Consider the following 23,783-nt stretch of genomic DNA (forward strand, 5'->3'; position numbering starts at 1 on the left):
ACTAAAAGGGCTAACTGAAGACAAAATGGATAACCTGAACAGTCCTATAGCTACTAGAAGAATTGAATTAGTATATAAAACTCTTCCAAAAAGAACTCAGGTCCAAATGACTCCACTGGTGAGTTCTACCAAACACTTAAGGAAGAAGTAATACTAATTACACACAAACTTTTTCAAAAAACAGAAGAGAAGATATCCTAAATCACACAGCCAGCATTATCCTGACACCAAAAACAGAAAAATAAGAATACAAGAAAACCACAGACAAATACCTTTTATGAACCTAGACACAAATATCCTCAATAAAATATTAGCAAATTGAATCTAACAATATATAAAAATGTATTATCATACACCATGAGCAAGTGGGATTTGTTCTGGGAATGCAAGGCTAGTCTAACATTCAAAAACCAATCAATATAATTCACCATTTTAACTAACTTGAAAAGAAAATTTATATTGCCATCTCAGTAAATGCAGAAAAGGCATTTGACAAAATTCAGCACACATTCATGAGTTTAAAATCCTTAACACTAGTAACAGAAGGGAACCTCCTCAGTTTTGCAAAGGACATCTACAAAAAGTCTACAGTCATTATCATACTTAACGATCAAAGATTCCACGGTTTCCCCCTAGGATTAACAAGGCAAATGTTGGGAAAGGCAGTCTAATGTGCACTGCCTGTTGACCCTCCCCCCCCCATCTAGTTTCAGAAGAACAGGGCTTGGGCCTGGAGTACTTCTTTACCAAGAGATAAGGAACCCATATGGTCAGTGCCAGATTTATCACCTTGTATGGGAATATCTTCTTTTTCAGACTCAATGTGTATTCCTTTGTTCTGCTTAAGTATTTATACTCAATGCATCAATGACTCTCAGGCACTCTCCAGCCTTCGTTTATTTCAGACTCCACGGAGGAGGAAGAGGTGTCCTTCTGCTACAGCACAAGAGGGGTGCATGCAGGCTAATTGCCCTGTGTTGGCTGCCTGGTGGGACCCACTGGCCATAGGGGACTGATGCACACAATTGGAGCTGATCTTTCTGTCTCTTCTCCATGTAAGTAAAATTGTTGTTCCACCTAGTGTTTGACTGTGTTATGTTTTCCTTGGCAACTCCATTACCAAGTATACCAAGAATGGAAGTGAGTGGAAGTATTTGGACTTCTATTCCTGGTGATTTGCATAGTAATGATCTTTCTATCCTCCATGTTGTTGGAGTCCTCCCCTGACATTGGTAACCAGTGTTCAGTGTTCTGCCTGACATCAAGGATGTCTCCTCTCAATGTGCCCACGTGTTGGAGGGTCTAGCCAGTGTAATAAATCATGAAAAAGAAATAAAAGGCACATAGATTGGAAAAGAAGAAATAACACTGTCTGTATTCATAGAGAGCATAATTGTCTACATATAAAATCTCAAAGAATATCAAAAAATAGTACTATACATAGTTTAACAAGATCGCAAGATTCAGTATAAAACATCAGTTGTATTTCTCTATATAAGGAATGAAAATTGGAAATCATTTTTAAAAGTACCATTTGTAAAAGTATCAAGCATAAATTCAAGAATAAATCTCAGAAAAACGTGCCAAAACTATATGGTGAAAACTATAAAACACTGATGATCTGTGACCCAATTAAATAAAAGAATATATCATATTTATGGATATGTTAATATTGTTAAGCTGTCAATTTTATCCTAAGAGATCTATAGAAGCTACACAATCTCAATCAAAATCCCAGCAAAACTTTTTATAGAAATTGACAAGATCATTATAAAATTTATATAGAAAATCAAAAGAAATAGCCTAAGAATTTTGAATAAGAACGAAGTTGGAGGGGACTTCGCTGGTGGCAGAGTAGTTAAGAATCTGCCTGCCAATGCAAGGGACATGGATTCAATCCCTGGTCCAGGAAGATCCCACATGCCACAGAGCAACTAAGCCATTGCACCACAACTACGGAGCCTGTGCTCTAGAGCCCATGAGCCACAACTACTGAGCCTCTGTGCTACAACTACTGAAGCCTGCACACCCTAGAGTCCACGCACCACAACTGCTGAGCCCACGTGCCACAACTACTGAAGCCTGCATGCCCTAGAGCCCACACACTGCAACTACTGAGCCTACATGCTGCAACTACGGAAGCCCACGTGCTCTAGGGCCTGCGTGCCACAACTACTGAGCCTGCGTGCTGCAACTACTGAAGGCTGTGCACCTAGAGCCCGTGCTCTACAACAAGGGAAGCCACTGCAATGAGAAGCCCGTGCACCGCAATGAAGACTAGCCCCCACTCACCGCAACTAGAGAAAGCCCGCACACAGCAACGAAGACCCAACGAGACCAAAAATAAAAAATTTAAAAAAAAAGAACAAAGTTGGAGGGCTCACACAACCTGATTGTAAAACTTACTATAAAACTATAATCAGACAGTGCAGTATTGGTAAAAGATGGACACAAAGATCAATGGAACAGAATAGAGTCCAGAAATAGATCAATTGATTTGATCAATTGATTTTTTACACAAGTTTAATAGCAATTCAATGGAGAACAGATAGTCATTTTAACAAACAGTGCTGGAACAATGGAACATTCCTATGCAAAATAGCAAGCCCCAACCCATAACTTACACGTATGCAAAAATTAACTCAAAATGGATCACAGATCAAAAGGTAAAAATCTAAAACTATAAACTTTGGGGAAAAACGAAGAGAAAATCTTTTTGACTATGGGTCAGGCAAAGATATCATAGTTATGACAGCTAATGCATAATATGAAATGAAAAAATTTGATAAATTAGACTTTACAAAAATTGCAAAACTTCTGTTCTGCAGAAGACACTGTTAAAGAATGAAAAGGCAGTCCACAGACTGGGAGGAAAATCTTTGCAACTGATATATCTGGTAAAAAAAAACTTGTACCCAAAATATAAAAAAGAACTCTCAAAACTCAACAGTAAGGAAGGAAACAACTCAATTTTTTTTAAAAAAGGGCAAGAGATTTGAATAGGTATTCCACTAAAGAAGATATATTGATGGCCTATAAACAGATGAAAAGATGCTCAACATAAATCATTAGAGAAATGCAAATTAAACCACAGTGTGATACCACTATAGACCTATTAGAACGGCTAAAGTAAATACCAAGTTTTCGTGAGGATGTGGAGCAGGTGGAACACTCCACTACTAGTGGGAATGCAAAATGGTATAACCATTTTATACAGTAATCAAAACAGTGTGGTACTGGCACAGAAACAGACATACAGATCAATGGAACGGAATAGAGAGCCCAGAAAAAACCCACATGCCTACGGTCAATTAATCTTTGACAGAAGAGGCAAGAATATAAAATGGGAAAAGGTCTCCTCAGCAAGTGGTGCTGGGAAAGTTGGACAGCTGCATGTAAATCAATGAAGTTAGAACACATCCTTACACCATGCACAAAAATAAACTCAAAATGGCTTAAAGACTTAAACATAATATATGACACCATAAAACTCCTAGAAGAGATCATAGGCAAAACATTCTCTGGCATAAATTGTACCAGTGTTTTCTTAGGTCAGTCTCCCATGGCAATAGAAATAAAAACAAAAATCAACAAATGGGACCTAATCAAACTTACAAGCTTTTGCACAGCAAAGGAAACCATAAACAGAATGAAAAGACAATCTACAGAATGGGAGAAAATATTGGCAAACAATGCGAGCAACAAGGGCTTAATTTCAAAAATATAGTAACAGCTCATACAACTCAACAACAACAAAAAAACCCAATCGAAAAATGGGCAGAAGACCTAAATAGACATTTCTCCAAAGAAGATATACAGATGGCCAATAGGCACATGAAAAGATGCTCAACATTGCTGATTATTAGAGAAATGCAAATCAAAACTACAATGAGGTATCACCTCACACCAGTCAGAATGGCCATCACTAAAAGTCTACAAATAACAAATGCTGGAGAGGGAGTGGAGAAAAAGGAACTCTCTTACACTGTTGGTGGGAATGAAATTGGTACAGCCACTATGGAAAACAGTATGGAGTTTCCTCAAAAAACGAAAAATAGAGTTGCTGTATGATCCAGCAATCCCACTCCTGGGCACATACCCAGACAAAACTATAATTTGAAAAGATCCATGCACCCCTATGTTCATAGCAGCACTATTTACCATAGCCAAGACATGGAATCAACCTAAATGTCCATCAACAGATAAATGGATAAAGAAGATATGGTACATATATACAGTGGAATATTACTCAGTCATCAAAAAGAATGAAATAATGCCATTTGCAGCAACATGGATGGACCTAGAGATTATCATACTAAAAAGTAAGTCAGAAAGAGAAACACACCATATGATATCACTTATATGTGGAATCTAAAATATGACACATGAACATATCTACAAAACAGAAACAGACTCACAGACATAGAGAACAGACTTGTGGTTGCCAAGGGGGAGGGAAGGATTGAGAGTTTGGGATTAGTAGAGGCAAACTATTACATATAGGATGGATAAACAACAAGGTCCTACTGTATAGCACAGGGAACTGTATTCAATATCCTGTGACAAACCATAATGGAAAAGAATATGAAAAAGAATATATATGTATAACTGAGTCAGTACAGAAGAAACCAGCACAACATTGTAAATCAACTATACTTCAATAAAATTTTTTAAAAAAAGAATAAATTGAACAGAGCAGAAGAAATGGTATAGCCATTTTGGAAAACAGTCTGACAGTTTCTTATAAAGTTAACCATACAACCCAGCAATCCCATTTCCAAGTATTTACTTGAGAGAAATGAAAACTAGTTTAATTAATAGGTTCATAGAATTCATAGTTGTATACACACAAAAAGTTACTTTTACTGTATATAAATTATACCTAACTATAAAAAAAAATTTTTTTTAAACTGACCAGAAAAACAAACAAAAGGTTTGAAGTTTCACTTTTGAATTCTATCTATCACACACTTAAGGAAGAAATAACACTAATCTTACACAAACTCTTCCAGAAAATAAAGGGAACACCCTCCAATTCATTTTATAAGGCCACTTGATACTAAAACCTGTCAAACCCAATAAACATAAATGCAGAAATACACACACACACACACACACACACACACACAAAGTGAGCATAGGACTCCAGCAATTTACAAAAATAATTGTACATCATAACCAAGTAGGGTTTATCCCAGAAATGCAAGGTTAGTTAAAAAATCAATGAGTTGTTGCTCCATGTATATGGAATTTCTGTTTTCCAAAATGAAAAATTTCCTAGAGATCTGTTACAGAACCATACGCTTCACATATTTTGATGGTCTCTCATTAAGTGTGTAAATATTTAAAATTGTTATAACTTCTTGCTGTATTAAACTTTTATTAATGCATAATGTCTTTCCTTGTCTCTTGTAGCCTTTTTTGATGTAAGTCCATTTTGTCTGGTATTAGCGTAACAGGAGTGGTTCTTTTGGTTACTATTTGCGTGGAATATCTTTTTCCATCCTTTCACTTTAAACCTGTTTGTATCTTTGGATCTCAAGTGAATCTCTCACGGACAGCATATAGTTGGATCATGTGTATTTATCCATCTGGCATAATACCATCCTGGCAATCTCTGTCCTTTTCATTGGAGAGTAATCCATTTACATTTAAAATTATTACTGATAAGGAAGGACTTACTTCTGTCATTATGCTATATACTAATTCAATTTCCTTACTAGTAATCAGTCTGTTCAGATTGTTTGTTTCTTCATGATTCAAGCTTGGTAGGATGTATGTTTCTAGGAATTTATCCATTTCTTCAAGGTTTTTAATTTGTTGGCATATAATTGTTCATAGTAGTTTCTTACAATCTTTAGTATTTCCGTGGTATCACTTGTAAGGTCTCTTTCATTTCTGATTTATTTATTTCAGTAGTCTCTTTTTTTCTTGGTGAATCTAGTTAAAGTTTGTCAATTTTGTTTATCTTTTCAAAGAACCAGCTCTTAGTTTCACCGATCTTTTCTATTGTCTTTTTAGTCTCTGTTTCATTTATTTCCATTCTGATCCTTATTTCCTTCCTTCTAACTTTGGGCTTAGTTTGCTCTTTTTTTAGTTCCTTGAGGTATAAAGTTAGGCTGTTTATTTGAGATCTTTCATTTTTCTTAATGAAGGCATTTACCACTATAAACTTCCCTCTTAGAACTGCTTTTGCTACATTCCTTAGGTTTTAGTATGTTGTTTCCATTTTCATTTGTCTCAAGATATTTTTTGGTTTTCCCTTTGATTTCTTCTTTGACCCATTGGTTTCAGGAGCTTGTTGTTTAATCTCCACGTATTTGTGATTTTCCCAGTTTTCCACTTATAATTAATTTCTAGTTTCATACCATCATGGTCAGAAAACATACTTGATATGATTATAATCTTCTTAAACTTATTAAGACTTGTTTTGTGGTCTAACATATGATCTATCCTAAAGAATGTTCCACATGCACTTGAGAAGAATATTCTGCTGCTGTTGAATGGAATGTTCTGTAAATGTCTGTTAGGTCCATCTGACCTAAAATGTAGTTTAAGTCCAACACTTCCTTATTGATTTTCTGTCTGGATAAACTATCTGTTGTTGAAAGTTGAAAGATTTAATGAATTTTTAAGCTATAATAGAAAACTAACAAGAAATTTCTCCCCTGAGACTGTTTCGAGTCCTTTAAACCACTCTGATCCACCTCTGCTATTAGTTCTCCTTTAGTGATCAAGTGTAAGAAGCACTGGATTGATGAAGTTGGTTCTCTGCTATAGTTATGTCATCTCTGATAAAATTATTCTCCAGCAGGCAGATGACTTACATGGAAAGATTGGTACAGTACTCCCAAAGATATTTTTTTCCTCTATCTCTGCTCTGCCCTCTTCTTCACATCCTTTGAAGAGGCACCTTGCTGCTGGTTAAAAGTGTGAACTGTGGAGTCAAACTTCCTGGGTTGAAATCCCAGCCCCACCACTTAGTGGCCTCAGGAAATTTAACCTAACCTCTTCCTGCCTGAGGCTTCTCATCTCTAAAGTGGATATAATAGTGTTTATTTTATAGGATTATTATAAGGACAATATAAGAATAATAGTAAAAGGCTTAGGTCAATGCCTGTGTGTGCCAACTTAATTGAGTTCCTATTTCCTATGTCTGCAACGTACTGTGATGTTAGTGTTTCTGATATAAATTTGTCTCTCAAATAGAGGTGGGAGGAGTCCTTGAAAGAATAGGTCTTGTCTCTCTTCCTCCTCTCTCTCAGTCCCTCTGCAACTTTTTCTCTGGCTCCCTCTCATTCTCTCAACAAATATCTACTGAGCACCTTCTACGTACCAGGCACTATTTTAGGCTGATGATTATATTTTGAATCAGAAAAGCATTTTCCCTCTCTTTTTACAATATAATGAAACAAATCAGTACTTGAGCAGGCTATTGCAGTGCAGTAAGGTGGAAAGAGGGAGGGGAAGGCAGGAACACAAGGTATTCTGTGTCTGTCTATTCTTTGTGTTTCTGTCTCTCTGTTTCTGTCTGACTCTGTCCCTCTCTTCCTCTGTGTCTGTGTGTACGCCTCTTGAAGGAAATTAAGAGATTTCCCAAAGTACAGGAGGAACTTATTGTATGAGTACAGTTAACCTGGGATAGTCTGGTTGTAGCCAATTCTAGCCAGCAGGGGGCAGGAGTGTCCAGCTGTATAAATCAGTGCAGTTAAATGTTTCTAAGACCTACTTTTAAAAAGTGCTTTTTTTTAAAAAATTTTTATCGGAGTATAGTTGATTTACAATGTTGTGTTAGTTTCAGGTGTACAGCAAAGTGAATCAGTTATACATATACATATATCCACTCTTTTTTAGATCCTTTTCCCATATAGGCCATTACAGAGTATTGAGTAGACTTCCCTGTGCTCTACAGTAGGTCCTTATTAGTTATCTACTTTATACATAATAGTGTGTATATGTCAACCCAAATATCCCAGTTTATCCCTCCTCCCCTTACCCCCTGGTAACCATAAGTTAGTTTTAAAAAAAAGAAAGTTCTTTTAATTTGTTCTGTGGAATTCTTTCAATTTTTAAGCTGTATAATTGTTACATAGCAAAAATGACTATTGGTATTGTCCTGTTAAAACAATTCCAATTTGGCAAATTGGAATAAGTTTCTACTGATCATGAATGTTGATTTTGTTCTCACACAAGGATTTAGCCTCTCCTTAGACCTCCAAATAACAAAACTTTCTGCCTTTTTATATTCAGCAGATAATTTCAACTGGAGACAGGGATGGATGGAAAAACTTACACTCTGAAGACATCAGGCCTCACCAGCAATCTTGGGCTTCTCATTTAAATTCCCTGAGTTTTTACTGGAGAAGTTTGCAAAGACCAGGATGAAGGCTATATTGGACTGCCCAGGGAACCACACTCTTCAGGGACTGTGGACATTAGGAAGACATGTGCAGTTGACATTGAAAGGCTAAGCCAAGGGTATGACCTTACTTTCTGATCTCTTGGCTTTCTGCACTCACAGCTGTCACAACAGGGGCCTTCCCAAAAGTCAGACCCACCTCAACTGTGTTAAAAAGTTGGGGTTCTTGAATGTTTCCAAGGAACTTACCTTTTATCCCTTCATTTGATACTTGTTTTACAAAAGATACATTTTGAGTTTCTATTCAACATAGAAATTATCCTCTAGCACTCAAGGTGCTTTCTATAGTCTTTATTGGTGCTTTCTAAACATTCCTTAAAACAAACTGATTTGGGACAGAGAAGAATACTCTTCAATTTCCTTGTTTTTGTTATATAGTTTCTTCTTAATTCTAAGTATTTTATTTTTAATATTTAACAATAGTACATGTTGTATAAAAAAAATTGAAAAATACAAGATGAAAGCAAAAATTGTCCAACATTCTACCAACCAGTGATAACCAGCACTCATATTTTGCTATACAACTTTCTGGTCTGGCTGTCTCTGTCTTTAAGAAAAGTGGAATCACACTGGATGTGACAGAGACTAAGAGTTGTCTCCCAGGATTTGTTCTCCTTTTCTTTCTATATAGTAAGATCCCAAGCTTTTAGCTCAGCATATGACCTCAGCTTGCAGGCTGGTGTGGCCATACAAATTAAATTCTAGCCAATGGGCTACAAGTGCAATGATGAAAAGTTCTAGCAGATTTTCGTGAAGCGGGGACATACCCTTCCATCTCCTTCTCTTCCTTCCCCGTAGTTAGAATGCAAACATAATGATTAGAGCTGGAGTAGCCAGCTTAGACTGCAAGAAGCCCCGTGCTGAATGTTGCAGAACAATCACATGCAAGGAGCCTGTGTCTCTGATTACCCTGGAACAACCATCCCAAGCTGGAATTCTGTTTACATGAAGGCAAAGTAAACCTCAATCTTGTTAAAGCCACTTTTTTTGTGTATTTTTGTAACTCAAAGCCACACTTCATTCAAACTAATATGCTAGATCTATATGTAGTTCTATAATTACATTCAAATAGCCAGTCTCTTTTCTTTATGTATATATAATACAATAAGTATCATCCTACCACATAGCTTTATTGCTTAAAATAGGGGAGCAGTGCCCATGTAAATAGCTTTGAAAATACGGTTTTTAATGGCTGCATAATATTCTATTGTGTCATAGTTTAACCATTCCTGTATTTCCCCCAATGTATTACTCTTATTTCTAATGAGGAAGAGGGAATCTCCTTGTATATAAACCTTTGTGCACATTGCTAATTATTTTAGGAAATAGTCCTACATGTGATTAGTTTTTATATTTTCACTTTTATCTACTGTTGGGATTTTATTGTTATTTTTAGAAAAAAAGTATGTAGCGTTAGATACTTATAAAAGAATATTTGTGTGATGACTATGTAAGTTTAAAGAAGAAGAAGAAAATAAACACCATGGAACCCTTTATCCAATCTCAGAACTCAACCACTATCAATATTTGAAGCTGCATGTGGGCTCCTCCCTAGTCTTAACCCCTACTAACCTCCAGAGAAAAATACTGTACTCAAGTTTGTTGCTGTAATCTCGCCCTTTTTTGTTGTTATTTGTCTTACCACATATACATCACTCAGTTCCTGAAGCCAAAAGTATTGGAGTCACTCTTGAACTCTTATTAGTCTTACCCCTCACATCCAATCTGTCAGCAAATCCTGCTGGCTCTGCCTTTAAAAACATATCCAGAATTCACCACCACAGCAACATTCTATTCCAAGCCACCATCTCTCACCTGCATTACCAATGAAGCCCCCTAACTTGGCTCCCTCTTTCCAACCATGGCCCCTTCCCGTCCACTTTCAATACAGCGGCCCGAGTAATTCCGTCTAAACCTAAGTCAGATGGTGCACAAAGTCAGGTCTTTGCACAATGGCTCTCTATCTCAGAGAAAAACCCTACAAGATCACATGGTTGGTCCCACCCCTCCCTCTCAACCTTGCTTCTCTGAACACACTCAGACCTTGGGGCTTTTGTATTTGCTGTGTCTCCTGTCTGGAAGGCTCTCTCCCCAGATCTCTGCACAGCTAACTCCTCGCTTCGTTCAAGTCTTCCCTCAAATATATCTTCTCAGAGAGGCCTTCCCTGGCCACCCTATCTAATTAATCTCCCTACCACTTCCTAGCCCCTTCCTTTAAGATTCACTTTCTAGTGTGTAACATGTTTAATTTACTTATCTTGTTTGTTGTCTGTTCCATCACTTGAAAGTAAGCACCATGAGGGCAGGCTTTTTTGTCTTTTGTGTTTACTGCTGCCTCTATCTTTGGTGTCTAGAACTCTGCTTGGAATATAGTAGGTACTCAAAACACATTTGTTGAATCAAAATTGAATTGAGTGTATATATTCTCATACCATATATTGTTTAGCTTTGTGGCTTCTGAGTTTTATGAAAATGGTATCCTCCTCTACATCTACATCTATGTCTTGCTTTATCTACTCAATGTTTTTTTTACACATTTTTAAAATTAATTTATTTATTTAATTAATTTATTTTTTGCTGCGTTGGGTCTTCGTTGCTGCACGCGGGCTTTAGTTGTGGTGAGCAGGAGCTGCTCTTCGTTGCAGTGTGCGGGCTTCTCATTGCAGTGGCTTCTGTTGTTGCAGAGCACGGGCTCTAGGCGCACGGGCTTCAGTAGTTGTGGTACATGGGCTCAGTAGTTGTGGCTCATGGGCTCTCGAGCACAGGCTCCGTAGTTGTGGCTCAGGGGCTTAGCTGCTCCACGGCATGTGGGATCTTCCCGGACCCGGGCTTGAACCCGTGTCCCCTGAATTGGCAGGTGGATTCTTAACCACTGCACCTCCAGGGAAGTCCCTCTACTCAATATTATATGTCTGGTTTACCCATGTTTGTCTGTATGACTGTAATTAATTCATTTTCACCACAGTTTGATATTTTGCTGTCTATGTCATTGTTTAATTAGCCATTCTTCTCTTGATGGACATTTAGGTTGTTTCCTTGTTGATTTATATATACTTATGCACAAATGTGTATATAAACATTTATATACATTTACACATATGCCTCTGGGATCTTGTTAGCATGTCTGTGGGATAAAGTTTTACAAACGGAATTTTTGGAGTAAAGGATATTTCTGTTTTCTTGATTTTAAAAAATTATTTTTAACTGTTATATAAAAATAAACATTAGATAAAACATACCACCTTAACCATTGTAAAGTATACAGTTAAGTAATATTAAATATATTCGCAGTGTTGTAAAACAGCTCTCCAGAAGTTGTTCATCTCGCAGAGCTGAAAGCCTATGCCAATTAAACAACAACCCTGCATTTCCCCCTCCCTCCAGCCTCTGGCAGCCACTATTCGGATCTTCTATTTCTGTAAATTTGACTAGCTTAGATATGTCATAAGTGGAATCACACAGTATTTGCCTGTTTGTGACTGGCTTATTTCATTTAGCATAATGCCCTCAAGTTTCATCCATGTGATAAATATGCATCTTTTTTTGTACTATGTTGTCCTTTTTGTTCCACTTCCTGAGAGATTTCTCAACTTGATTTTCTATTTTTCTCATAAATTATTTTTCACTATACAGTTTCTTTTTACTTAAAAAGGTGAGCATAAAAACTAAATAATATCATAATTATGAAAACAATATACTTAGCAGGAATTAATTAAGTAAATACAGGGAATTCCCTAATGGTCTAGTGGTTAGGACTCGGCTCTTTCACTGCTGGGGCCCAGGTTCAAACCCTGGTCTGCAAACTGAGGTCTTACAAACCGTGCAGTGTGGCCAAAATTAAATTAAATACAAACATAAAATCTTGTATTTTTTGACCACCTTTAAATATTTTAAAATTAATTTTATTGAAATATAATTTACATATAAAATTAACAAATTTTAGGCGTTCAATTCAATTTCTTTTGACAAATGTATACAGTTCTGTAACCATCACCACAATCATAACGTAACATCTCACCCCAGAAACTTTCCCCATGCCCTTTTTTAGACAATTCTCTCCTCTTGCCCTTGGCCCCTGGCACCACTGCATGGGAGGGCATGGGAGCGTATTCTGAAATTACATTTACAATTTTTCTGTAGAGCTAAAATTATTTCAAATACAGGCATACCATGTTTTGTTGTGCTTGGCAGATGTTGCCTTTTTTTTTTTTTTTTTTTACAAACAAAGTTTTGTGGCAACGCTGCGTTGAGCGAGTCTATAGGCGACATTTTTCCAATAGCATTTGCCCACTTCGTGTTTCTGTGTCACATTTTGGTAATTCTTGAAATATTTCAGACTTTTTCATTATCATTATATTTGTTGTGGTGATCTATGATCAGTGATTTCTGATGTTACTATTATAATTGTTTTGGGGCACCAGAAACTGCACCCGTTTAAGACAGTGAGCTTAATCGGTAAATGTCGTGTGTGTTCTGACTGCTCCACCAATTAACCATTCCCCCGTCTCTCTCCCTCTCCTCAGGCCTCCCTATTCCCTGAAGCACAACAGTATTGAAATTGGACCAATTAATAGCCCCACAATGGCCTCCAAGTGTTCAGGTAAGAGTTGCCCGTCTCTCACTTTAAATCAAAAGCTAGAAATGATTAAGCTTAGTGAGGAAAGCATGCTGAAAGATGAGATGGGTCAAAACTAGGCCTCTTGTGCCAATTAGCCAAGTTGTGAATGCAAAGGAAAAGTTCTTGAAGGAAATTAAAAGTGTTACTCCAGTGAACACGGGACTGATAAGAAAGCAAAACACCCTAATTGCTGATATGGAGAAAGTTGTAGTGGTCTGGACAGAATATCAAACCGGCCACAACGTTTCCTTAAGCCTAATCCAGAACAATATCCTAACTCTCTTCAATTCTATGTAGGCTGAGAGAGGCAAGGAAGCTGCAGAAGAATAGTTTGAAGCTAGCAGAGGTTGGTTTTTGAGGTTAAAGGAAAGAAGCCATCTCCATAACATAAAAGTGCAAGGTGAAGCCACAAGTGCTGAGGTAGAAGCCGCAGCGAGTTATCCAGAATATTTAGCTAAGGTAATGAATGCTGGTGGCTACACCAAACAACGGATTTTCAGTGTAGACAAAACAGCCTTATATTGGAAGAAGATGCAATCTAGGACTTTCACTGTTAAAGAGGAGAAGGCAAGGCCTGGCCTCAAAGCTTCAAAGGACAGGCTGACTCTCTTGTTAGGGGCTAAAGCAGCTGGTGACTTTGAGTTGAAGTCAATGATCATTTACCATTCTGAAAATCCTAGGGCCTTTAGGAATTATGCTAAATCTAGTCCGCCTGTGCTCTGTAAGTGAAACAACAAAGCCTGCATGATAGCACATCTGTTTACAACATGGTTTACTGAATATTTTAAGCCCACTGTTGACACCTACTACTACTCAGAAAAAGAGATTCCTTTCAAATAGTACTGCCCATTGACCGCACCTGGTCACCCAGGAGCTCTGATGGAGATGTACAATGAGATTCATATTGTTTCCATGCCTGATAATACAACACCCATTCTGCAGCCTGTGGATCAAGGAGCAATTTCAACTTTCAAATCTTATTATTTTAAGAAATACGTTTCATAAGGCTATAGCTGCCATAGATAGTGATTCCTCTGATGGATCTGGGCAAAGTCAATTGAAAAACTTCTGAAAAGGATTCATCATTCTAGATGCCATTAAGAACATTCACAATTCATGGAAAGGAGTAAAAATATCAACATGAACAGGAGTTTGGAAGAAGTTGATTCCAACCCTCATGGATGACTTTGAGGGGTTCAAGATATTAGTGGAGGAAGTAAATACAGATATGGTAGAAATAGCAAGAAAAATGCAATTAGAAGTGGAGACTGAAGATGTGACTGAATTGCTTTAATCTCTGATAAAACTTTCGTAGAGGAGGAGTTGCTTCTTATGGATAAGTTAAAAAAAAAAGTAGTTTCTTGAAATAGAATCTACTCCTGGTGAAGATGCTATGAAAATTGTTTAATTATTTATTTTTGTCTGTGTTGGGTCTTCGTTTCTGTGCGAGGGCTTTCTCCAGTTGCGGCAAGCGGGGGCCACTCTTCATCGCGATGCGCGGGCCTCTCACTGTCGCGGCCTCTCTTGTTGCGGAGCACAGGCTCCAGACGCGCAGGCTCAGTAGTTGTGGCTCACGGGCCTAGTTGCTCCGTGGCATGTGGGATCTTCCCAGACCAGGGCTCGAACCCGTGTCCCCTGCATTGGCAGGCAGATTCTCAACCACTGCGCCACCAGGGAAGCCCGAAAATTGTTTAAATGACAACAAAGGATTTAGAATATTACGTAAACGTGGTTGATAAAGCAGTGGCAAGTTTTGAGAGGACTGATTCCAACTTTGAAAGAAGTTCTACTCTGGGTAAAATGCTATCAAACGGCATTGCATGCTACTGATAAATCATTTGTGAAAAAAGAGTCAATTGATGTGGCCGACTTCATTGTTGTCTTATTTTAAGAAATTACCAGTCACCCCAGCCTTCAGAAACCGCCACCATGATCAGTCAGCAGCCATCAACATCAAGGCAAGACCCTCCACCAGCAAAAATACTATGACTTGCTGAAGGCTCAGATGATGGTTAGCATGTTTTAGCAATAAAACTTTTTTTATTTTTTAAATTAATTTTTTATTGGAGTATAGTTGCTTTACAATGCTGTGTTAGTAAAGCATTTTTCAATTAAGGTATGTGTACATTGTTGTTTTAGACATAATGCTATCGCACACTTAACAGACTACAGTATAGTGTAAACATACCTTTTTTTTTTTTAACATCTTTATTGGAGTATAATTGCTTTACAGTGGTGTGTTAGTTTCTGCTTTATAACAAAGTGAATCAGTTATACATATACATATGTTCCCATATCTCTTCCCTCTTGCGTCTCCCTCCCTCCCACCCTCCCTATCCCACCCCTCTAGGTGGTCACAAAGCACCGAGCTGATCTCCCTGTGCTATGCGGCTGCTTCCCACTAGCTATCTATTTTACATTTGGTAGTGTATATATGTCCATGCCACTCTCTCACCCTGTCACATCTTACCCCTCCCCCTCCCCATATCCTCAAGTCCATTCTCTAGTAGGTCTGTGTCTTTATTCCCGTCTTGCCACTAGGTTCTTCATAAACATAACTTTTTTATGCATTGGGAAACGAAAAAGTTCATATGACTGACTTTATTGCGATGTTTGCTTTACTGTGGTGGTCTAGAACCGAACTTGCAATATCTTTGAGGTGTGCTGGTACAAAGTTTAGTGAAAAGAGAGAAAGAGTGAGTACAAGACCTGTACTCACCTGTTATTCATTTTGCTGTCCTGGAGCCACTTCATTCCATTATTTATCACCCAGAGATAGGGTGGCACCAGTATTAATTTCCTATTGCTGCTGTAACACAATTACAACAAATGTAATTGCTTAAAATAAGAGAAATTTATGATTTTAAAATTCTGGAAATACAAAGTCAGAAATGAGTCTTATGGGATGAAGTCAAGATTTTAGCAGAGCTATGCTCCTTCTGGAGATTCTAGGGGAGAATTTGTTTCCTTGTCTTTTTCAGCTTCTAAAATTCATCTACATTCCTTGGCTTATGGTCCCTTTCTCCATCTGTAGGGCTAGCAACACAACATCTTCAAATTTTTCTCTCTCCCTGGCAGTCACATACCTATACTTCTGTTGCCGCATCTCCTTCCGTGACTCTGACCCTCCTACATCTCTCTTAAAACCCTTGTGATTATATTGGGGCCACCTGGATAGTCCAGGATACTCTTCCCAGCTGAAGATCCTTAAGTAACTCAATCACATCTACAACATTCCTTTTGCTGTGGAGGGAGTTACCAGGGGTCAGGCTATGGACATCTTTGGGGGAACATTTTTCTGTTTACCACATACACCTGTGAAATTCTAGGAACGTTGGTTACATCCTAGGGTGGTCATGTAGTTGGGAGGTACCAGGATACCAATATGGCCCTACTTACGGTGTGAGATTTGTGAACCAAGTTTCTATCATACTTTGATCTGTGGGGAATGACTACAAGACACAGGGATGCAAAGCTGAAGAGAATTGCCTATTTTAATCTAATGCTTTGGCAGAACAGGGGTTTGAATTTGCGATCTGATCAAAGGAACTGTATTTGAATGATCCAGGCAAGAGTGAGACTTACTTAATATGGATACTCCTAGTTCGTGACCAGAAACCTAGACAGAACCTAAGATGGAGAGATCACCCTCTGTAGCAATTGGAACCATCTGATACAATGACAACCTGCAGGGGCAGGTAGGTGAGGGAAATACATTGATTACTTAGTCCTGGGGAATGCCTAATTTCCATAAGCTTTTCCAACTATACTGTAGCAGTCAAGTTCGATGTTAGAAAGATGATGCTTTGGTTCAGTTAGAAGAAGGAGATGTTAAAGGCCCTTACTATCCTAAGTAAAGAATAAAGAATACTATTAATTCTGTCATTGGCTACCAGTGTCTGCTGACATAGGGGCTGAAGGGGAAAAGTACATTAGGTACGTGTGCAGTCAGTAAACGGGTAGATTGTGGTTAAAACACGTTCTTAATTAAGGGGGGCATCATGCTACCTACAACTACTGCCGAGAACAGGTGGATCCCATGGATTGTAGACAGAGGTACTGAGTGTGCTAAAGTGTAGGAGTTCCAGGTAGAGATGCTGATGGGTAGTAGACACCCTGATGAAAATAATCAGGGTCACATACAGTTGGCTTTCAGGAATTTATCAGTTTGGGGCTTGGGCAATGGCAGAAAAGAGTTTTCTAGAAAAAAGAGTTACAGATTGCATAATTGACCAGTATATTATTACCACTTGTACTGGATATTTTCCTTTTTCTCTTCTAAGTCCACTCTCCACTGTTTCCTCCCTTCTCAGTAGTCTTGGAAATTGAATTTAATAGACTGCATCAATAAGATTCCATACTCTCAGGCTTCCTGTTGGGCTTGAGAGGCACTGGCAGGAGGGCAGAAGGAGGAAAGAGGGTAATGGCCAGGCGTTATTCCTCAGCTCCCTGCCTGCAAGCTCACTGCGGGCTAGCTCTGTCTATACACAGGCCACAACTCCTACAATCACAACTACTCTCATCAGGTTCCAGTGACTGGCCTTCTCCTTGTCTCTTCAAGGGGGAAGCAGGGGACAGGTTTGGGGGTGGATAAGAGCTCCTAATGGATTTTAGTCCAGGGTGTTTCACCTTCCCTTTTAAGGATTCTTTTAAGCCTGCCCAAACCTCTGTAAATAGCCCCTTTATTAAGCAATCCTCAAATACTCCTCTTAAGAGCGCCATCTATCTCTTGCTTGTCTCCTGACTCATACATCATGCAAACTAAGGAATAGATCCTCCACCATGGGAACTCCTTATGAGCCTGAGCAGTTCAGGGGTGGCTTGGGGTATTGAGGGGTGCTTCTGAATAATACAATTTAGTTTTTTGATTTAAAGGAATGCAGCAACCCCTGTGATGGGGAGATGTCCGTTTAACACCTTGGAATTCATCTATTCAATAAATAATTATTGAGCATATGTTATGTGCCAGGCACTGGTGATACAGCAGTGAAGAAAACAAACACCACTGCACTTGTGGACCTCTATGCAGTTGGAGGAGATAGATGATGAGCAGAATACATAAATAAAATACATACCGTATGTTAGATGCTACGAAGGAAAAATAAAGGCAGGGAAGAAAGATGGGGGAGTTGGAAGATGTGCAATTTTAAATTGGACGCTCAGTGAGAGCTTCAGCGAGGAAGTAACATTTGAGTGATGACTTCAAAGAGAGTTGGCAAAATAGTTGCTGGGATGTACAAATAGGATTCAGGATATGAAGTAGGTGTCTGAAACCTTACATATCAGATATTTGCAGGCTGAGAGATTTTGCTGTTTCTGTGACATTACATGAAACAAGCTCTTTTCCAAGGATACTCCAGCCAAATTTTCATTATAGCAGCTGTCAGCCGTAGCGCTGATGGTGCTGAGAATGAGCTGAAGGAATGTGGCCATGCTTGGCATCGTTTACAAAATTAGGCTGCAGAATCCCCCTCTCCCTTTCTCATCCTCAGGACTAGTATATTACAGTGTAAGAAAACTATCCTCTTCCCGTGCTGCTTCTTTTAATACGAAAAAAGTCTTTGAAGAGTCACCTGAAGAAGTGGCAGAAAAAGGAAGTGGTCAACAGCTGGAGACCTTCTGCTCTGGGGGCTCATCCCTGTTTCCTCCCTTCCCATCCCCCAGCTTAAACTCACCGGGAAGAATAAAACCTAGGGCAGGGCTTTGGCCCATCCTGCAATACATGAGATCAGTGCAGGTAACTGATACCTCTGAGGAAATGAGGTCATAGGCCTGAATAATAAGGTACCTGGATCAGTTAGGAAGGATGTTCAGTTGCTGCTAGTAACAGACACACCTATTATGATACATAAGGATATATATTTCCCACTTAATGGAAATCTAGGGAAATAGGCAATCAAAGGCTAATAGAGCAGCTCTACAAAGGCATAAAGGAGCCAGGCTTTCTTCTCTACCATTCTTAGTGTTTCCACCCTTACCTCACAAAGTGGCTGCTTGAAAGTTCAACCATCGTATCTGCTTTCCAGGTAGGGAACAGGAAGAAAGGCAGGAGGGCCAGGACTGTACCTCAGCTGATCTCCCCAAAGTCCTATGTACCAACTTCCACTTAGTTTTAAGGTGATTGGGAAGTGATGTTTTAAGCATTTTATAGTCTTACAGTAGTGTTTGTTACTTATAGGTTTTTTATGAGTTTTCTTACGTTTTAAGAAATTTATTTGGGGTTTGGGGTTGATGTGAAATGTATTATAACTTCCACTGGCTAGTGACTTCACTCAGAGCATCTCATCTTCAAAAATGGATTAATGACATTAAGCAGGAAATGCCTATATTAGCAAACTAAGTCCAATAGTGTCATAAAAAATTCATTATTATCAAGTTTATCTTAAGAATGTAAGCATAATCTATGTCAGAAAAGTCTGGCAATATAATTCCTCCCTAATATTCTAAAGGAGAATATCATATGATAAACTCAGAAGACTTTAATAATGATTACCATTTATGCTAATTTTTTAAAATCCTTAAAAAACATGAAATAGAAGGAAACTCCCTCATCTTGATTAATGTTTAATACAAAAAACGTAGAGCAAACTTTTTACTTAGTGGAAAAAATTTAGATGCATTTGCTTTAAGATCAGGAAAACACAAGTTTGCTCACATTCATTTGTACTATTTTACATGGTTCTGCAGTACCTAGTAAGCTGTATAGGAAAAGAAAAAAAAGATGTAAGAATCAGGAAAAAAATGATAATGTTCTCACTATTTGTAGATGATGTGATCATCTATATAGAAAACTCAGAATCAACAAGCAAACTATTGGCACGAATGAGAGCATTGAGAAAAAGCACCAGATACAAGATGAATTGATAAAAATCAATAACATTTCTCTATATGAGTAATGATCAACTGGAAAACATAATTTAAAAGCAAATATATAAATATCTAAGAATTTATCAAATAATATAGAAATTACCTATGAAAAAATAGTTTAACCTTTATTAAAAGACATAGGAAAATACTCAAATAAATGGGAAAATATTTTACTTTTGAATGAGATAACATTATTATAAAGACATCTATTCTCCCCAAATTAATCCATAAATTCTGTGCAATCTCAATAAAAATTCCAGCTTTATTTATTTATTTATAAACTCAACAAACAGTCTGAAGTTATTTGAAAGAACAAAGTTTATCTTTTTTAGTTGTAAAAGAAGAGCCAAATGCAGAGGAGCAGGTGGTAAGACATACTACAAAGCCATGGAAATAAAACAGTAAAGTACAAGAACAGATAAATAAACACTGGAACAGAATAGGGAGTTCAGAGATACAGCCATATATATTTGAGAGTTATTACCACAAAACAGGGAAAGGACAAACTAAACTTTTTCATGGATGGTTTGGGGAAAACTAGATCACCAAATAGAGAAAAAAATAAAACCATGTTCCTTCCAAATATGATAGTTGAATGTGGACCCTAAATATATTAAAGACTAAATGTGAACTTTAAATTCACAAAGATAATGGAAAATTATGTAGCCCCAGTTGTCCTCTTGCTGTGTCCTCAAATAGTTGTCTCTCTGTGTCAGTGTCTTGACCTCCTCTTCCTACAAGGATACCAGTCATATTGGATTAGGTCCTACCCATGTGACTTTAGTTTACCTTAATTACCTCTTAAAAGGTCCTGTCTACAAATGCAGTTGACCCTTGAAGAAACTGGGCGATACAGGTGCCGAGCTTCTGTGCAGTTGAAAATCGCGTATAATTTATAGTTGGTCCTCCGTATTAGAGGTTCCTCTGTATCCACAGTTCTGCATCCATGGAGTCAGCCAAGCTTGGATGGTGTAGTACTGGAGTATGTACTATCAAAGACAAATCCGCGTGAAAGTGGACCCATTTGGTGCAAACCTGTGTTGTTCAAGAGTCATCTGTATCGTTGGGGTATTCTGTGGTGCTAGGGGTTAGGACTTCAACATATGAATTTTGAGGGGACACAGTTCAGCCCAATAACACGCAGGGATAAGTCACAACTCCTAATCCAGTCATCCAGACATTTGTCTGTTGTAACACAGGAAGGAATTACTTTGGTTCTATTGAATGGGGCTCTTCCTAATTCTTTTCTGTTTGAGAAAGAGTCTTCCTGGACAAAAGTTATCTTGGCTCTTTAAAAAAAATTGTTTTTTAATTTAATTGTAGTAAAATAGGCATAACGTAAAATTTACCATCTTAACCATCTTAAGTGTATAGTTCAGCAGTGTTAAGTGTATTCACATTTTGTGCAACCAATCTTCAGAACTTTTTTGTCTTGAAAAACTGAAATTCTATTCCCTTTAAACAACGCCCCATTTCCCCTTCCCACTAGTCCCTGCAACCACAATTATACTTTCTGTTTCTATGAGTTTGACTACTCAAGATACCTCATATAAGTGGAACCATAGAGCATTTGTCGTTTTATGGCTGGCTTATTTCACTTAGCATTATGTCCTCAAGGTTCATCCATATTGTTGCATGTGTCAGATTTTCCCCCTTTTTAAGGCTAATAACATTTCACTGTATGTATAAACTACATTTTTTTTTTGTTCATTCATCTGTGAATCCATTCATCCATTTATTTATCCCAAATGTCAATGGACATTTTGGGTTTATTCTACTGTTTTGGCTATCATAAATAATGCTGCTATGAATGTGATGGGTGCACAAATATCTCTTTGAGACCCTGCTTTCTATTCTTTTGGATATATGCCCAGAAGTGGTATTGCTGGGTTATATGGTAGTTCTATTTTCAATTTTTTGAAGAACCACTATATTATTTTCCATAGCAGCATCTTGGCACTATTGGAGTGGGGATTTAATCCTTGACTCTTTCCATTGAGAGGAACTCTTTCTGGCCCTTTTCTGTCTGGGTGAGAATTTTTCTGGATGGAAGTCTTCTTAGGTTTTTTTTTTTTTTGAGTGAGGATTCAATCCCTGACTCTTTCTGTTGAGTGGAATTCTTCTAGGCTCTTTTCTGCTGAGTCGAATATTACTCCTAGATCTTTCATGAGGTCTTTTTTTGTTTATTTGAGTACTAGCCTAGACACGTGAGTAATTCTCACTCCACCAGGCTCCTCTCCTCCTATATGCTCCATCACTATGGCACTAATGCAGTCTAAGGATCTCCAAAAATGTCAACATTTTTACAAAGGATAGTTTGGAGCTACAATATCCTCTCTCTGGGGTTCTTGGGATCTCCCCAGGCTGGTTCATCTATGGGAGGCCCATGCATCCTAAGGATCAAAAACCCCCTCTAGATAATGGTGTTGTTTCTCTTGGTATGAAGAAACTGAAAAGTGGCTTTCTCAGTCTCACTTTAGTGGGGCCATTCAACAATCTCAATCAACTTTATCTGAAGCTATTTAACCTCTCAAGGATCACCTGTCCTCCTCACCCATTACTCCTTCATCTATTCCAACCTTAAAGACACTCATACCTGCCTCCTTTTCCTCTCCTTATCCATCTGCTCCTTCAGACTCCTTCTTTTCTCTCTCTCCACCATGTCCTGACCTCCCTTGTATCTACCCACCCCACACCCCTGCCAAACCTGGTCCACTTTGCTGTCTCCCCACTACCCTATAGTTACTCAAGACTTTGGCCCTACTTTTCTGGTACTTGGACTCCAAGGAAGGAAAGTTGAAGGACTTCAATTGTCACTTCTCAACAAGTCTTTTTTTTTGGCCCCGCTGCATGGCAGGATCTTAGCTCCCCAACCAGAGATGGAACCTGGGGCCCCAGCAGTGGAAGCACAGAGTCCTAACCACTGGACCGCCAAGGAATTCCCAACAAGTCATTTTTAAGCATTGGTCTCAATCTGCCTTAAATGAGATAAGAAAGGACTTTCCTGAACCATGAAAAAACAGAAAATTTCTACATAATTCAGATTAGTTTTAGAGGCATATTCTCCAGGGCTTCCAGACCTTTATCAATTAGCCAAACTTCTTGTGGGTCCTGGAGATGCCAGGATCCACTTATAGTCTGAAAAAGCCAAAGACTCATAATTAAATCAAAATATAACCTAGGTCAATCATAGGGCTAAGGAGAGTGGAGAATAACTCAGATTTCATCCCTACAGAATAGACTGGTCAAAGATTCAATTCAAGGGTATAGATACTAAAGAGGCAAATGAGTCTCTAATTATAGGCATATCTAATTATATTATTAGGAAACATCTGGAAGGATTATTCAGGCCTAACCCTGATGACCACACGGTATGTGCTTTAGATACCGGTTTGTTAATGGGTTCTGTGCAGAACTTAGGCTGTTCAGAAACATATTAATTGGTAGAATGCTCCTCTCTCCAAAATCCATGCATAGGCTGATAAAATTAAATCCACAAAATGCAAGCTCCTGACTCTTCAACTTAAACAACTTGAAGAAAATTGGAGGTTGAACAGGACTACAAAAAGCACAATCCTGAAGATGAAGAAATGATGAGAAAAAATAATGAAGACCCTTGCTCTAGGACCTGGATAAAAAGTTTGACTTTATCAAAATTAAGGATTTCTTTTCGATGAAGGACATTGTGAACAAAGTTAATAAACATCCAAAAAATTAGGAGAAAGCATTAGTATTGTCTAATACCGACGAGGTATTGATATGTAGAATATATGAGAAATGCCTCCAAGTCAACATTGACAAGGAAACCCAATGGAAACAGGGGCAGACTCTCAGACAAGGAACCCCAAGTGTCTGATATGCACATGAAAAGACATACGA

General features: G+C 38.2%; 1 long non-coding RNA gene across 1 annotated transcript in view; it reads right to left on the minus strand.

Moving 5' to 3' along the window:
- Positions 1–23,047, minus strand: part of LOC309609608 — a 39,798-nt gene extending 16,751 nt beyond the window's left edge. Inside the window, exon 1 of the long non-coding RNA XR_014233514.1 lies at positions 1–23,047. This exon is cut by the window's left edge and continues 15,456 nt beyond it. This is a non-coding gene — a long non-coding RNA (uncharacterized lncRNA).
- Positions 23,048–23,783: the final 736 nt, after the last annotated feature.

This window comes from Balaenoptera borealis (assembly GCF_965194805.1).
Source record: "Balaenoptera borealis genome assembly, chromosome: 13".
Taxonomy (NCBI): domain Eukaryota; kingdom Metazoa; phylum Chordata; class Mammalia; order Artiodactyla; family Balaenopteridae; genus Balaenoptera; species Balaenoptera borealis.